The 17,570-nt window shown below is 40.1% G+C and overlaps 1 long non-coding RNA gene across 1 annotated transcript; it reads right to left on the bottom strand.

Annotated features, from left to right (window-relative positions):
- Window positions 1-10,968: 10,968 nt before the first annotated feature.
- On the bottom strand, window positions 10,969-13,277 carry LOC147980486 (uncharacterized). Its single transcript, XR_015599794.1, has 4 exons — window positions 12,785-13,277; window positions 12,581-12,679; window positions 12,255-12,473; window positions 10,969-11,079 (listed from the first exon to the last, which is right to left on the bottom strand). It is a non-coding gene; the product is annotated as an uncharacterized LOC147980486 (long non-coding RNA).
- Window positions 13,278-17,570: the final 4,293 nt, after the last annotated feature.

The raw sequence follows: 17,570 nt of genomic DNA, 5'->3' as shown, positions 1-17,570 counted from the left end.
ATATTTTCACGTGTGAGATACTTGTTTTGAATGCGAGCTAAATCAATCATCTTGAAAGCTTCAATCTCCGTTGGGGTAAGAAGATTGTGATGAGGTTGAGGGATGTCTTCATCTTCTACTGCCGAAACTTGATCCTCCATGGCCTTCTTGATCACATCATCCTTGTTGATCTCCACGGGTTCTTCTCTCTTCAGCTCTATCTTCATTAGCCAAGCATCATTGCCCTCATTGTTGGAGGAGGGGGACGACATGATGCCTGGCCTTGACAACCCTGACAGAAAATAGCTCGAAACAAAAACAGGAAATTTTTGCATGGTACGATGGACAAAACCTTCGGGAGATTATATAATGAATTTTTACCGACCAAAAGAAGTATCATGCAAGAAAACGGAGTCCGGAGAGCACACGAGGTGCCCACGAGGCAGGGGGCGCGCCCAGGGGGGTAGGGCGCGCCTCCACCCTCGTGGACGCCTCGTTTCCTTCCCGGACTACTTCTTATTTTCCTATTTTCTTAAATATTCCAAAACAGAGAAAAATTGTTATTAGAACTGTTTTGGAGTCGGTTTACTTACCGTACCTCATACCTATTCCTTTCTGGAGTCTAAAACATTCTGGAAAGTGTCCTTTATGTATTCCTCTGGGGTTATGGTTTCAATAACATTAGTTTCAACATTTATAGGATTACCTAAGATATAGTGTTTGATTCTTTAACCGTTCACCACCCTCGGATTTATGCCTTCGAAGTTGTTGATTTTTATGGCACCGGAACGATAGACCTCCTTGATAATGTAAGGACCTTCCCATTTAGAGAGGAGTTTGCCTGCAAAACATCTTAAACGAGAGTTGTATAGCAAAACATAATCACCTACATTAAACTCACGCTTTTGTATCCTTTTGTCATGCCATGTCTTAACTTTTTCTTTAAACAGTTTGGCATTTTCATAAGCCTGGGTTCTCCATTCATCAAGTGAGCTAATGTCAAAAGCCTCTTCTCACTGGCAATTTTGAAATCATAATTGAGCTCTTTAATGGCCCAATATGCCTTATGTTCAAGTTTGAGAGGTAGGTGACATGCTTTTCCATAAACCATTTTATATGGAGACATACCTATAGGATTTTTATATGCAGTTCTATAGGCCCATAATGCATCATCAAGTTTCTTGGACCAATTCTTTCTAGATCAATTAACAGTCTTTTGCAAAATTAATTTAAGCTCTCTGTTACCCAGTTCTACTTGACCACTAGACTGCGGGTGATATGGATATGCAATTCTATGATTAACATCATACTTAGCAAGCATTTTACGAAAAGCACCTTGAATAAAATGTGAACCACCATGAGTCATTAAGTATCTAGGAACTCCAAACCTTGGAAAAATAACTTCTTTAAGCATCTTAATAGAGGTGTTATGATCAGCACTACTAGTTGGAATAGCTTCTACCCACTTAGTAACATGATCAACAGCAACTAAAATATGTGTATACCCATTAGAGGAAGGAAACGGTCCCATATAATCAAAGCCCCAAACATCAAATGGTTCAATAACAAGTGAATAATTCATAGGCATTTCTTGACGTCTACTAATATTACCAATTCTTTGACATTCATCACAAGACAAGACAAACTTACGGGCATCCTTGAAGAGAGTAGGCCAATAAAAACCGGATTGCAATACCTTATGTGCAGTTCTATCTCCAGCATGGTGTCCTCCATAAGCTTTGGAGTGACACTTGCATAGGATCTCTTCCTGTTCATGCTCAGGTAGACAACGTCCAATAACACCATCTACTCCTTTATAAAGGTGTGGGTCATTCCAGAAGTAATGTCTTAAATCATAGAAAAACTTTTTTTTCTTTTGTTGGTATGTGAAACTAGGTGGTATAAATTTAGCAACTATGTAATTAGCATAATCAGCATACCATGGAGCAGTACGAGAAGTATTTATGATAGCTAATTGTTCATCAGGAAAGCTATCATCAATAGGTAGTGGGTCATCAAGAACATTCTCTAACCTAGATAAGTTGTCTACAACGGGGTTCTCAGCTCCCTTTCTATCAATAATATGCAAATCAAATTCTTGTAGTAGGAGAACCCATGTAATAAGTGTAGGTTTAGTATCTTTCTTTTCCATAAGATATTTAATAGCAGCATGATCAGTGTGAACAGTTACTTTAGAATTAACAATATAAGGTCTGAACTTATCATAAGCAAATACAACTGCTAAAAATTTGTTTTCGGTAGTAGCATAATTTCTCTGGGCACTGTCTAGAGTTTTACTAGCATATTGGATAATATTTAATTTCTTATCAACTCTTTGTCCTAGAACAGCCCCTACAACATAATCACTAGCATCACACATAATTTCAAAGGGTAAATTCCAATCAGGTGGCTGAACAATAGGTGCAGAAATCAAGGCTTTCTTAAGTATTTCAAACGCTTCTACACAATCATCATCCAAAACAAATGGAACATCTTTTTGTAAGAGATTAGTCAGAGGCCTAGAAATTTTAGAGAAGTCCTTAATGAACCTCCTATAAAAACCGACATGACCAATGAAACTTCTTATACCTTTAATGTCCTTAGGACACAACATCTTTTCAATAGCATCGACCTTAACTTTATCAACTTCAATACCTCTTTCAGAAATTTTATGCCCCAAGACAATACCTTCATTAACCATAAAGCGGCACTTCTCCCAATTCAAGACAAGATTAGTTTCTTCACATCTCTGCAAAACTTGATCAAGGTTGCTTAAGCAATCATCAAAAGAAGTTCCATATATAGAGAAATCATCCATGAAAACCTCAACAATCTTTTCAAAAAAGTCAGAGAATATAGCAGTCATACATCTTTGAAAGGTAGCAGGTGCATTGCATAAACCAAAAGGCATACGTCTATAAGCAAAGGTACCGAAAGGGCAAGTAAAGGTTGTCTTTTCTTGATCCTCTTTTGACACGGGTATTTGAGAGAGACCAGAATAACCATCTAGAAAGCAAAAGTATGTATGTTTGGATAATATTTCTAGCATTTGACCAATAAAAGGTAAAGGGTATTTTTAGTAGCTTTATTTAATTTGCGGAAATCAATTACCATTCTATAACCTGTAACAATTATCTGTGGATCAATTCATCTTTATCATTAGGAACAACAGTAATACCTCCCTTCTTAGGGACACAATGGACATGACTTACCCACTGACTATTGCTACCTCTTGAGCACTGCGTTGGATTTCCTTGAAGAGGAAAAGATGATGCAGCAAAGTAGCGTAAGTATTTCCCTCAGTTTTTGAGAACCAAGGTATCAGTCCAGTAGGAGGCTACGCGCGAGTCCCTAGTACCTGCACAAAAAAAATAACTCATCGCAACGAACGCGATAAGGGGTTGTCAACCCCTTCACAGTCACTTACGAGAGTGAGATCTGATAGATATGATAAGATAATATTTTTGGTGTTTTTGTGATAAGGACGCAAAGTAAAATAAAAGCAAAGTAAAAAATCAAAGGAAATACCTAAGTATTGGAAGATTAATATGATGAAGATAGACCCGGGGGCCATAGGTTTCACTAGTGGCTTCTCTCAAGAGCATAAGTATTTTACGGTAGGTGAACGAATTACTATTGAGCAATTGACAGAATTGAGCATAGTTATGAGAATATCTAGGTATGATCATGTATATAGGCATCACATCCAAGACAAGTTGACCGACTCCTACCTGCATCTACTACTATTACTCCACTCATCGACCGCTATCCAGCATGCATCTAGAGTATTAAGTTCATGAAAACAGAGTAATGCCTTAAGCAAGATGACATGATGTAGAGGGATAAATTCATGCAATATGATAAAAAAACCATCTTGTTATCCTCGATGGCAATAATACAATACGTGCCTTGCTGCCCCTACTGTCACTGGGAAAGGACACCGCAAGATTGAACCCAAAGCTAAGCCCTTCTCCTATTGCAAGAAGGATCAATCTAGTAGGCCAAACCAAACTGATAATTCGAAGAGACTTGCAAAGATAACCAATCATACATAAAAGAATTCAGATAAGATTCAAATATTGTTCATAGATAATCTTGATCATAAACCCACAATTCATCGGTCTCAACAAACACACCGCAAAAAGAATATTACATCGAATAGATCTCCACAAGAGAGGGGGAGAACATTGTATTGAGATCCAAAAAGAGAGAAGAAGCCATCTAGCTAATAACTATGTACCCGAAGGTCTGATATAAACTACTCACACTTCATCGGAGAGGCTATGGTGTTGATGTAGAAGCCCTCCATGATGGATGCCCCCTCCGGCGGAGCTCCGGAACAGGCCCCAAGATGGGATCTCATGGATACAGAAAGTTACGACGGTGGAATTAGGGTTTTGGCTCCGTTTTTTATCGTTTGGGGGTACGTAGGTATATATAGGAGGAAGGAGTACGTCGGTGGAGCAACAGGGGCCCACGAGGGTGGAGGGCGCGCCTGGGGGGTAGGCGTGCCCCCTACCTCGTGGCTTCCTCCTTTATTTCTTGACGTAGGGTCCAAGTCTCCTGGATCATGTTCGTTCCGAAAATCACATTCCCGAAGGTTTCATTTCGTTTGGACTCCGTTTGATATTCCTTTTCTGCGAAACTCTGAAATAGGCAAAAAACAACAATTCTGGGCTGGGCCTCCGGTTAATAGGTTAGTCCCAAAAATAATATAAAAGTGGATAATAAAGCCCAATAATGTCCAAAACAGTAGATAATATAGCATGGAGCAATCAAAAATTATAGATACGTTGGAGACGTATCAAGCATCCCCAAGCTTAATTCCTGCTCGTCCTCGAGTAGGTAAATGATAAAAAAGATAATTTTGATGCGGAGTGCTACTTGGCATAATTTTAATGTAATTCTTCTTAATTGTGGTATGAATATTCATATCCAAAAGATTCAAGATAAAAGTTCATATTGACATAAAAATAATAATATTTCAAGCATACTAACTAAGCAATTATGTCTTCTCAAAATAACATGGCCAAAGAAAGTTCATCCCTACAAAAGCATATAGTTTAGTGATGCTCCATTTTCGTCACACAAGAATGCTCTCATCATGCACAACCCCGATGACAAGCCAAGCAATTGTTTCATACTTTAGTAATCTCAAACCTATAAACTTTCACGCAATATATGAGCGCGAGCCATGGACATGGCACTATGGGTGGATATAGAATATGATGATGGGGGTTATGTGGAGAAGACAAAAAGGAGAAAGTCTCACATCAACGAGGCTAATCAATGGGCTATGGAGATTCCCATCGATTGATGTTAATGCAAGGGGTAGGGATTGCCATGCAACGGATGCACTAGAGCTATAAATGTATGAAAGCTCAACAAAAGAAACTAAGTGGGTGTGCATCCAACTTGCTTGCTCACGAAGACCTAGGGCACTTGAGGAGGCCCATTGTTGGAATATACAAGCCAAGTTCTATAATGAAAAATTCCCACTAGTATATGAAAGTGACAAAACAAAAGACTCTCTATCATGAAGATTATGGTGCTACTTTGAAGCACAAGTGTGGCAAAGGATAGTAGCATTGTCCCTTCTCTCTTTTTCTCTTTTTTTGGGGGTCTTCTCTTCTTTTTTTATGGCCTTTCTCTCCCCCTTTTTTTAATTCCTCACTTGGGACAATGCTCTAGAAAATGATGATCATCACACTTCTATTTATTTACAACTCAATGATTACAACTTGATGCTAGAACAAAAGATGACTCTATATGAATGCCTCCGGCGGTGTACCGGAATATGCAATGAACCAAGAGTGACATGTATGAAAGAATTATGAATGGTGGCTTTGCCACAAATACTATGTCAACTACATGATCATGCTAAGCAATATGACAATGATGAATGTGTCATGATAAACGGAATGGTGGAAAGTTGCATGGCAATATATCTCGGAATGGCTATGGAAATGCCATAATAGGTAGGTATGGTGGTTGTTTTGAGGAAGATATAAGGAGATTTATGTGTGAAAGAGCATATAATATCACAGGGTTTGGATGCACCGGCGAAGGTTGCACCAACTCTCAATGTGAGAAAGGGCAATGCACGGTACCGAAGAGGCTAGCAATGATGGAAGGGTGAGAGTGCGTATAATCCATGGACTCAACATTAGTCATAAAGAACTCACATACTTATTGCAAAAATCTACAAGTCATCAAAAACCAAGCACTACGCGCATGCTCCTAAGGGGGATAGATTGGTAGGAAAAGACCATCGCTCGTCCCCGACCGCCACTCATAAGGAGGACAATCATAGAACACCTCATGTTTCAAATTTGTTACATAACGTTTACCATACGTGCATGCTACGGGACTTGCAAACTTCAACACAAGCATTTCTCAAATTCACAACTACTCAACTAGCACGACTTTGATATTATTACCTCCATATCTCAAAACAATCATCAAGCATCCAACTTCTCTCAGTATTCAAAACACTCATAAGAAATTTTTTACTAATCTTGAATACCTAGCATATTAGGATTATTTAAGAAAATGACCATGCTATTTAAGACTCTCAAAATAATCTAAGTGACATCCACCACCGTGCTCTAAAAGATATAAGTGAAGTACTAGAGCAAAACTATATAACTCAAAAGATATAAGTGAAGCACATAGAGTATTCTAACAAATTCCAAATCATGTATGGCTCTCTCAAAAGGTGTGTACAGCAAGGATGATTGTGGTTAACTAAAAAGAAAAGACTCAAATCATACAAGACGCTCCAAGCAAAACACATATCATGTGGTGAATAAAAATATAACTCCAAGTAAAGTTACCGATGGAAGTAGACGAAAGAGGGGAGGCCTTCCGGGGCATCCCCAAGCTTTTGCTTTTAGGTGTGCTTAGATTATCTTGGGGGTGCCATGGGCATCCCCAAGCTTAGGCTCTTGCCACTCCTTGTTACATAATCCATCAAATCTTTACCCAAAACTTGAAAACTTCACAACACAAAACTTAAAGTAGAAAATCTCGTGAGCTCCGTTAGCGAAAGAAAACAAAAGACCACTTCAAGGTACTGTAATGAAATCATTCTTTATTTATATTGGTGTTAAACCTACTGTATTCTAACTTCTCTATGGTTTATAAACTTTTTTACTAGCCATAGATTCATCAAAATAAGCAAACACACGAAAAACAGAATCTGTCAAAAACAGAACAGTCTGTAGTAATCTGTAGCTAGCGCAAGATCTGGAACCCCAAAAATTCTAAAATAAATTGCTGGACGTTAGTAATTTATCTATTAATCATATTCAAAAAGAATTAACTAAATATGACTTTCCAAATAAAAATGGCAGCAGTTCTCGTGAGTGCTAAAGTTTCTGTTTTTTACAACAGGATAACAAGACTTTCCCCAAGTCTTCCCAACGGTTCTGCTTGGCACAAACACTAATTAAACACAAAAAACACAACCAAAACAGAGGCTAGGTAAATTATTTATTACTAAACAGGATCGAAGAACAAGGAATAAAAATAAAATTGGGTTGCCTCCCAACAAGCGCTATCGTTTAACACCCCTAGCTAGGCATAAAAAGCAAGGATAGATCTAGGTATTGACATCTTTGGTTTTCAACTTTTTAGCGGAATCAAGCTTGAATCCGGGAGGTTCTTTACGTTTCCCTTCATATTCTGAAATTTTTAGATCTAATGAATCGAACCGCTTATTGCAAAGAGTAATCAACATATTCATGCGGTGAATATTTCCGCTAACGTTCTTAAGAGGTTCAAGAGACTTCTGTAAAATCTTAGTAACTTCACAATTTTTTTCAAAAACTTGTGTCTCTTCCTGGGTAGGATGAGGCCCCCTTTTGTTGAGGTAGTGTTCCCACTATACCTTCTATAATTTCAACCGCAATATGGGGATCAATTTCAATAAAATTGCCTTTGGCAACGCAATCCAAGAGTTGTCTATGAGACATATTTAATCCAACATAGAAATTGCAAAGCAAAATTCTCAGGTTCACTTCAAAGGTACAATTACGATAAGACTCCATTATCCTCAACCAGGCATCTTTTAAGTTTTCTCCTTGTCTTTGATTGAAGTGAAAGACTTCAAACTCAGGGGACAACGGAGTGGATAAGGGACTAGCCATAGCGACAAGCAAGCAATCCAACACACAAGCAAACAAAAAGCAAGCGGGCAAAAAGAGGCAAATAGAGAAAGAGAGGGAGAATAGAGAGAGAGAGGGCGAATAAAACGACAAGGGTGAAGTGGGGGAGAGGAAAACGAGAGGCAAATGGCAAACAATGTAATGCGGGAGATAAGGGTTGTGATGGGTACTTGGTATGTTGACTTTTGCGTAGACTCCCCGGCAACGGCGCCAGAAATGGCTCGTTGTCGGGAGTTAAATCTTGACTTGCGCGAACCTCCCCGGCAACGACGCTAGAAATCTTCTTGCTATCTCTTGAGCACTTTGTTGGATTTCCTTGAAGAGGAAAGGATGATGCAGCAAAGTGGCATAAGTATTTCCCTCAGTTTTTTAGAACCAAGGTATCAATCCAGTAGGAGGCTATGCGCGAGTCCCTCGTACCTCCACAAAACAAATAACTCCTCGCAACCAACGTGATAAGGGGTTGTCAATCCCTTCACGGTCACTTACGAGAGTGAGATCTGGTAGATATGATAAGATAACACTTTTGGTATTTTTGTGATAAGGATCCAAAGTAAAATAAAAGCAAAGTAAAAAAAGCAAAGGAAATAACTAAGTATTGGAAAATTAATATGATGAAGATAGACCCGGGGGCCATAGGTTTCACTAGTGGCTTCTCTCAAGAGCATAAGTAGTTTACGGTGGGTGAACGAATTATTGTTGAGCAATTGACAGAATTGAGCATAGTTATGAGAATATCTAAGTATGATCATGTATATAGGCATCACGTCAAGACAAGTAAACTGACTCCTGCCTGCATCTACTACTATTACTCCACTCATCGACCGCTATCCAGCATGCATCTAGAGTATTAAGTTCATGAAAACAGAGTAACGCCTTAAGCAAGATGACATGATGTAGAGGGATCAATTCATGCAATATGATAAAACCCCCATCTTGTTATCCTCAATGGCAACAATACAATACGTGCCTTGCTTCCCCTACTGTCACTGGGAAAGGACACCGCAAGATTGAACCCAAAGCTAAGCACTACTCCTATTGCAAGAAAGATCAATCTAGTAGGCCAAACCAAACTGATAATTCGAAGAGACTTGCAAAGATAACCAATCATACATAAAAGAATTCAGAGAAGATTCAAATATTGTTCATAGATAATCTTGATCATAAACCCACAATTCATCGGTCTCAACAAACACACCGCAAACAGAATATTACATCGAATAGATCACTACAAGAAATATGTCAACTTGTGACCACCACTATTGGTCACTGAAAGGTCATTGTTTTTCATTTGTGACCTTTTTGTGACCAAAAACAGAAGGTCAAAAGCTGGCGGTCATAAACTGACTATAGCGACCTTTCTTCTGAAATGGTCGAAGACGTTTATGACCAAAATATGCCTATTGTTTTGTTTTGGTCACTAGCAGCCTCCCCAGGCCACGTAGGCATCCGATGTGGCAATCTGATGTGGCACAAGAATCAGACCGGTCCAATTCGATTTTCTACATGGGCCTAGCCCAACAATTCAACCTATTTGTGTTTTTTTCCATGGTCAACTAAATGGGCCAAGCCAAATTTTATGGCCTTTTTCTTTTCTGGGCCCTTTCCTTTTTCTAGTAAAATTCTTTTTTTGTTGGCCTTTTCTTTTTGTTTCTACAAATTTCACCAGAATTATTATTATTTTCGCTATTTAAAATAAAATAAACAATTCCAGAACAACATCATCAGTTGGGCTATAGCCTTTTCATGCACAGTACAACTTTAAGCATAGAAAATTAGAAAACATATATTTAACCCATACATATTGTTGAGAAATTTCATAATTTTGCTGTCAAAGCAAAATGTACACATGAATACAATTTTGCTGTCAAAACAACATTTCAAACGTACATCTTCATGACATCATACATAAAACCAGAAATAAAAAGATTACAATATGCCATATGGCTCAGATCACATAACATATGACATCCAGGTTCTAGCAACGAAAAAAGATAAGCACCACATCATACCATCTGCACATTCAAAGAGAAAAAACTATATGTCAAAAGAGAACTGAGCAGAAAATAGCCACTACAAGAAAGCAGATAGTATATTCAGTAATTACTACAGATTTGCTCACTGAATACACACACACAAACTTTGCATATACTTTTGAAAGGAACTGCAGATTCAAGTAAACTGCATAGTTATATCAAGACTAAGATAGAAGGAGAACGGGGGAGACAATGCAGCAGGGAGAAATAGTGAAGATAGTTCTTGAATTACGGTACACATGACACCAGCAGGTCGGCAGATAATACACCAAATGTGCATGAAAGACAATACAATAAACACCATCTTGTTTACAGCAAGGCAATATAGTAGCATGCCTCTAGCACATCATCTCATTTAAAGAATGCATTCAGGCAAGAAATGGACAGCTGGTCTAATCTTCTTTGCAAGCTGCTACAGGCTGGCCAATTGACTGATACTACTGGATAAGCAAAGCAAACTACTACCAAAACAAGAACCAGACATGGCAAGCAAAGTACCAGCATTTCACTCATAGCAAAGAAAACTACTACCAAAACAAGAATCCACAAGCAAACCCATCTCGCAACACCACCAGTTCGAACGAGCAGACAGAGGCGGAACTGAGACGCTTACCACAGAGACCTGCTTGACAGAGCCCTTTGCCCCAGTGCTTGCATGGAGCTGGAGCATCACACACATAACATTAGCACTGCATATGAAAAAGAGAACAGCAACGAGCCGCATTACAAACACGCTGTTGTGAACTCTGCTATTGCAATCATATGAAAAACAGAATCATGTACAGGGGGTGACAATGCTTGTGACTTGCCATTACACAATTCTTCGGGTGAGTAGTGGTGCTGAAGGGCAATTCAGAACATAAATGACGCGAGTGAGGGAAATTCTTGCATGCTATCTGCAAAAAAAGAAATCATCTTCTTTAGTTCATCACAGGATGTAGTAGAGCGACTCAATTAGTAATCCCAGGCACGGAATTAAACACAGAGTTGCAGCTGAAGTGAGTATAGATGGGTTCAATGATAGGTAAGGTGCTTCCCTATCCTTCACAAGCCTATCTAAAGAACAATTCTGCAAGTGACTTGGCTCTTAAAAAACAGCAAGAAGGGCAAGGTAATTGGCTCCTTCACAAGCCTATCTATCCAAAGAACAATTCTGCAAGTGACCCGACTCTTAAGAAATAGCAAGAAGGGCAAGGTAATTGGCTCCTTATTCCTTAGTTATGACAAATACCATATTTGATACTAGATGTACTGAAATAAAAACCAACTCTAAGGATTCAAGTAGCACTCGTGTTAGCATTCTGCAGAAAATGACAAGCATTCACCCTTGAAGCAAGAATTCCATCTCAGGTGACGCTACTTGCTACTATTCTCAGCACCAAAAAGTGAAAACACCTCTGAATTAAAAAAGTATAACATACTCCTGACCAAGTGTTTACTAATCTGTGTTGTACTACGAGTGCATATCCAGTGATACACACATCTGAATTAAAAAAACGTGTATGCAACTTTCAAGAAAAGTGGGTAACGCAAAAACAGGGACTACTTCTGCTTGTAATCATCGAGTATTAGTGTTTTAGAAAATTATTACAGACTAGTTCATCCACTAAAAAAAGCAGCATGCAATCAGAGAACGCCGTGAGCTATCAATTATACAAGTAGTACATGTGAAGTAATGTGCAATGATGAAAGTACTAGAATTAAATACATGAGTCGTGTGCTTATCCAGGATTAAGTGTCGCAGTGCAGGATGTGGCATAGCTATGCAAGTTATTACTGTGGCATAGCATAGCAGGAGCAACCCATTTCAAAGAGAAGGGTTTCAGAGTAGCTTTGTTATAGGCTGACCAAATGGCCCTGATATGTCTAAACTGATGCTTATCAGAATCAAACTGTGCAGTGTAAATCATTGTGAGCTCCATGCGTGCCATTCAGAACATGATGGGCAGTGGAAAATTGCCAACAAGCAAACATTAGGGGTAAATCACAGATTGAGTTTCAGGTAGAAATACTACTGTGAAGAACTGCACATGCTTTCTGAAAGTAAATGCATGAAGAATTCAAGATTAACCTAAAGCGAGAGCTCCATTCCAGATACAAGTAGCAGTTCACTCCTTCTGCCCCGCGTGGATGTGGTCGAGGAGGACGTTTTTGCAGTTGTGGTGGACCTTGGCGGTGCCCAAGTCAGAGACGCGGACGCGGTAGTTGTGGTCGAGGAGGACGATGCTGCAACAACAGCGTCATCGAGCAATACGCGGACCTCTTGAGGAAGTTTGTCTTCAGTAAGCTGCTGCATATTACAAAGGATAACGCAACAAACCATCAAAATTAGCAAAGTACTGAATCTTAGAGAAGAAAATTGCAGGAAATTTTTCAGAAAGGGGGGCTGCTTAGAACATTGTGAGGCTGCGAACGAACGCATCACCGGTCGGGTTCCCCTTGCCGTTGCCATTGCCGTGGCCGTGGTCGGGCGCAGAGAGAAAGAAATGGTCGGGTCTGCCCAGTGCCCACGGAAAGAAGCAAACAAGCAGCGGCGCATGAGATGAGAGGAGAGGAGAATCTGCAGGCACATGAGATGAGGAAGGAAGGAGGAGGGCGTACCTGGGCGTCTAGGTGCTGCAGCCCATCTCGTACCTCGCCGTCGTCAAGGGCTAGGGACCCCCCATCGCCGTCTCGTGATGCTGGTGCAGCAGCCACCGCGGTTGGGTGCAGATTCCGGCGCCGTCATTGCCGGATCTGCGGCATCCTTGGCCATCTCTGTCGCCCCGTCCGCGCGGGAAGAGAGGGGCTAGGGTTTCGGGCGCCCTCGACAAAGGAAGGGAGGGAGGTCACCGGTGGGGCTGTGGAGACGAGGTCGCCGGTGGCGGTGGGGTTGGGGGAGAGGAGTTCGGCGGGCGGCTGGATTTGGGGAGGAATCGGTGGAGTCTGAGAGGAGGAGGAGCGGGATGGGATGGGATCCCATCCCCGCTACGCCCATCGCGAGTCTGGGCATGGACTCGATCTTGGGTCAGCCTCGACCTCGTCTACGGTGGCGGTGGGGGGTGGTTGGGGCCGGCGGCGGATCGAGATCTGAGGGAGGGAGTTGGTTGGGGGAGGCGGCTATGGCTGCGTAGGAGATCTGAGGGAGGGAGATGGAAGGGTTGTGTTAGGGTTAAGCGGGTGAGACAGCGAGGGGCGATGGCTGTCGTTGGATCCGGGACGATCGGACGATGGTTGATGCATGATCCGCGTGAGCTGCCCTTGGACCAATCAGAACGCAACAATCAACTTAAAGACCTTATGACCATCTAAAGACCATCTAAATTGGTCGTGATTGTTTAAAGATAAGTTTCTTTAAAAAACATTTCCTATTTTTCGAGTGTCAAAGATTGTTTTTTTGCATAGTTTGTTAAAATGATCTCATATTGTGCAAAATGGTGCATCTTAGAATTTCAAACAATATTGCCTAAGGGAGTTTTCATTTTCTTTGCACGGAAAATTCGTTTTCCATTTTTCGAGTACCCGAAATGAGTTTATTTTGTGAAGGACCTACCAAATATTTGTTGCAAAATTGTACCAAATCATTTTTATAAAAAACTAGGCCATATTTAATGCACAATTGACCAAATGGTTGGGTGTCAAAATATCTGATCCACTTCTGGTGAAAAAGACAAATTCCCGCTGATTCAGCTGGAAGCGGGTCAAATTTGAATTGCAGCTGCCTCATAGCTTGCTCTTTATTTTTTCCAAAAATCATTTCTAGGTACATAAGTATCTATTTAATCAGAGAAACACCAAACAAATTCTAAGATTCAACCACTAGCTAGGAACGGTCAAGCCCGCCGTTTTGACCGCATTTTGAAACGGGCATAAAAAATTCAAAAAAATCAAAAAAATTGGAAAACCTTCGCATTGTGTCATTATATGTGACCAAGTTTACAGGAAAAATAATAAACTTGTAATACAGTAATTATTTTAAAAAAGTGTTCTCAGAAATGAGCTATCAAGTGTGAAGATTCATGGCTTTTAAGCCAAATGATCAATCTTATGGACACATTCATGGCATAGTTTGTTAAAATGATCTCATATTGTGCACAAGGGTGCATCTTGGAATTCCAAACAATGTTGCCTAAGGGAGTTTTCATTTTCTTTGCACGCAAAATTCATTTTCCATTTTCCGAGTGCCCGAAATGAGTTTTTTTTGTGAAGGACCTCCCAAATATTTGTTGCAAAATTGGACCAAATCATTTTTCTAAAATACTAGGCCATATTTAATGCATAATTAACAAAATGGTTGGTTGTAAAAAGTTTTTATCCACCTCTGGTGAAAAAGACAAATTCCCGCTGATTCAGGTGGAAGCGGGTCAAATTTGAACTGTAGCTACCTCGTAGTTTGCTCTTTATTTTTTCCAAAAATCATTTATAGGTACATAAGTATCTATTTAATCAGAGAAACACCAAAAAAATCTCAAGATTCAACCGCTACCTAGGAACGGTCAAGCCCGCCGTTTTGACCACATTTTGAAACGGGCATAAAAAATTAAAAAAAATCAAAAAATTGGAAAACCTTCACATTATCTCATTATATGTGATTAAGTTTCCGGGAAAAATAATAAACTTGTAATACGATAATTATTTTAAAAAAGTGTTCTCAGAAATGAGCTATCATGTGTGAAGGTCAATGGCTTTCAAGCCAAATGATCAATCTTATGGCCACATTCATGGCATAGTTTGTTCAAATGATCTCATATTGTGCACAAGGGTGCATATTGGAATGGCAGACAATGTTGCCTAAGGAAGTTTTCATTTTCGTTGGACGAAAAAACCATTTTCCATTTTTCGAGTGCCCCAAAGGAGGTTTTTTTGTGAAGGAACTACCAAATAATTGTTGCAAAATTGGACCAAATCATTTTTATAAAATACTAGGCCATATTTAATGCATAATTGACAAAATTGTTGGGTGTAAATTTTTTTGATCCACCTCTCGTGAAAAAGACAAATTTCCACCGATTCAGTAGGAAGCAGGTCAAATTTGAACTGCAGCTGCCTCATAGTTTGCTATTTATTTTTTCCAAAAATCATTTCTAGTTACATAAGGACCTATTTAATCATAAATACATGGTTTGGTGGCGATACGTAGAGGTTTGGGCAGTGGCCGAGGGCCCCAACTCTAGAGCGCGTAAACTCGCATGCCCGCCGCGTGGTCACCGCGTGACCGTGGCGTTGCCATGCGTTCTGGGCGGCCTAGGCATGTCTAGTGGGTTGGGCACTCCCCAGGTTGGTGCTAGGAAGAAAATTACAACATAAGATTCACACGAGGAGACCGATCCATGCTCAAACATGAATTAACAGTCAAGTGTTTGATTAGCGGTAAGGGAAATGTACATGGCTAATGGGCGTGAGTTTTGGCTGAGGATGATCAGTTACTAAGAAGACCGTCTTTACAAATTTTCAACTCAAAAGATGGAGCCTAGGTGGTACTTGCTTTGCGAACTACCACACTGGACATAACTACGAATGTTGAAGCTCGGCTCAAAATAATGAACGGATTGAGCTGGAATTAGGTGGGGGATGGTTATTTGGGCATAGGAAACCACTGTAGAAAATGTATACTATTTGGAAATGCCAAAGTGGTACTTCCTTCACAATTCTCTTCTATGGACAGAAACTTGGGAAAACTAGTGAGAGAGATTGGATGAATGAAATAAGCTAAAAATTGGTGTAGGTAAGTTACATGGGTATGGTCATGCTCTGGTAAATTTTCAGATCATTTGGGTAAGCCTAGCTAGTACTTACTTCACAAAGCTTCTCTCGAGGTAGAAACTTTGAAAATTTCCTGAGAAAGATTTACTAGGAAAATTGAGCTGAATATTATCATGTGGCAATGATTTGGGTATGGAAGAGTGCCCGAAAAGTTTGAGGGTAATAGGAGGGATCTAGATAACACTTGCTTTGCAACGTGCCAATTTGGCCATAAAATATAAATTGAACTTGGGCTCACATAGATGATTTGACTGAGCTGCAATTTGGAGGAGGGTGATAATTTGGGCATATGAAGGAACTGTATAAATTTCATGTCATTTCGATATATAAAAAAGGTACTTCTTTCACAATGCTTCTAGGTGGATAAAAACTTTGGAAATTTGCCGTGGAAGATTTGCTAGGCAAGTGGAGCTGAATTTTGTCATGCGGTAATGATTTGGATAGGAAAGAGTGCCCAAAAATTCCGAGGGCAATCAAGAATATATAAATAGCACTTCCTTCATAAAGTGCCATCGTGAACAGAATAGGAAAATGAATATTGTTGAATTAGTTTTGAACTAGGCAAGGAAGGATTTTTACATATTTGATGAAGATATGACCCAAAGAATTTATGAGATTTTTTTGGGAATTTTGGGAATGACAGAAATATAGGTTGCTTCACAACCTAGGGCAAAAACTGCCACATGGACATGACACATAGGCAAAACTGATGAGGTGGCGCCTAGTCATAGCAACCCACCACAATTTACAAGGTTGTGACCATCTATATTGGTCATGATCAGCTAGAAATAAGGCAGCAGACCAGTGCTATCTGCTTTATGACCATTTCATGTAAGGAAATTACGACCTTTTTGACCAAAATGGTCGTTATAGTTTAGGTTTTGGAGCCCCCGGACAACTTTTGACCAATTGGTCTAAAATGGTCATAGATCTATGACCAATTCTTCCAGGGTCACTAACAGAAGGTCACAAGTTGACATATTTCTTGTAGTGGATCTCCACAAGAGAGGGGGAGAACATTGTATTGAGATCCAAAAAGAGAGAAGAAGCCATCTAGCTAATAACTATGGACTCGAAGGTCTGAGATAAACTACTCACACTTCATCGGAGAGGCTATGGTGTTGATGTAGAAGCCCTCCGAGATGGATGCCCCCTCCGGCGGAGCTCCGGAACAGGCCCCAAGATGGGATCTCGTGGTTACAGAAAGTTATGGCGGTGGAATTAGGGTTTCGGCTCCGTTTTTGATCGTTTGGGGGTACGTAGGTATATATAGGAGGAAGGAGTACGTCGATGGAGCAACAGGGGGCCCACGAGGGTGGAGGGCGCGCCTGGGGGGTAGGCGCGCCCCTACCTCGTGGCTTCCTCCTTTATTTCTTGACGTAGGGTCCAAGTCTCCTGGATCATGTTCGTTCCGAAAATCACGTTCCCGAAGGTTTCATTCCGTTTGGACTCTGTTTGATATTCCTTTTCTACGAAACTCTAAAATAGGAAAAAAAACATCAATTCTTGGCTGGGCCTCCGGCTAATAGGTTAGTCCCAAAAATAATATAAAAGTGGATAATAAAGCCCAATAATGTCCAAAACAATAGATAATATAGCATGGAGCAATCAAAAATTATAGATACGTTGGAGACGTATCAACTAT

This window comes from Triticum urartu, chromosome 3A (assembly GCF_056163025.1).
Source record: "Triticum urartu cultivar PI428250 chromosome 3A, HENAU_Tu73, whole genome shotgun sequence".
NCBI lineage: Eukaryota > Viridiplantae > Streptophyta > Magnoliopsida > Poales > Poaceae > Triticum > Triticum urartu.
This window is presented reverse-complemented; position numbering and strand designations above follow the sequence as displayed.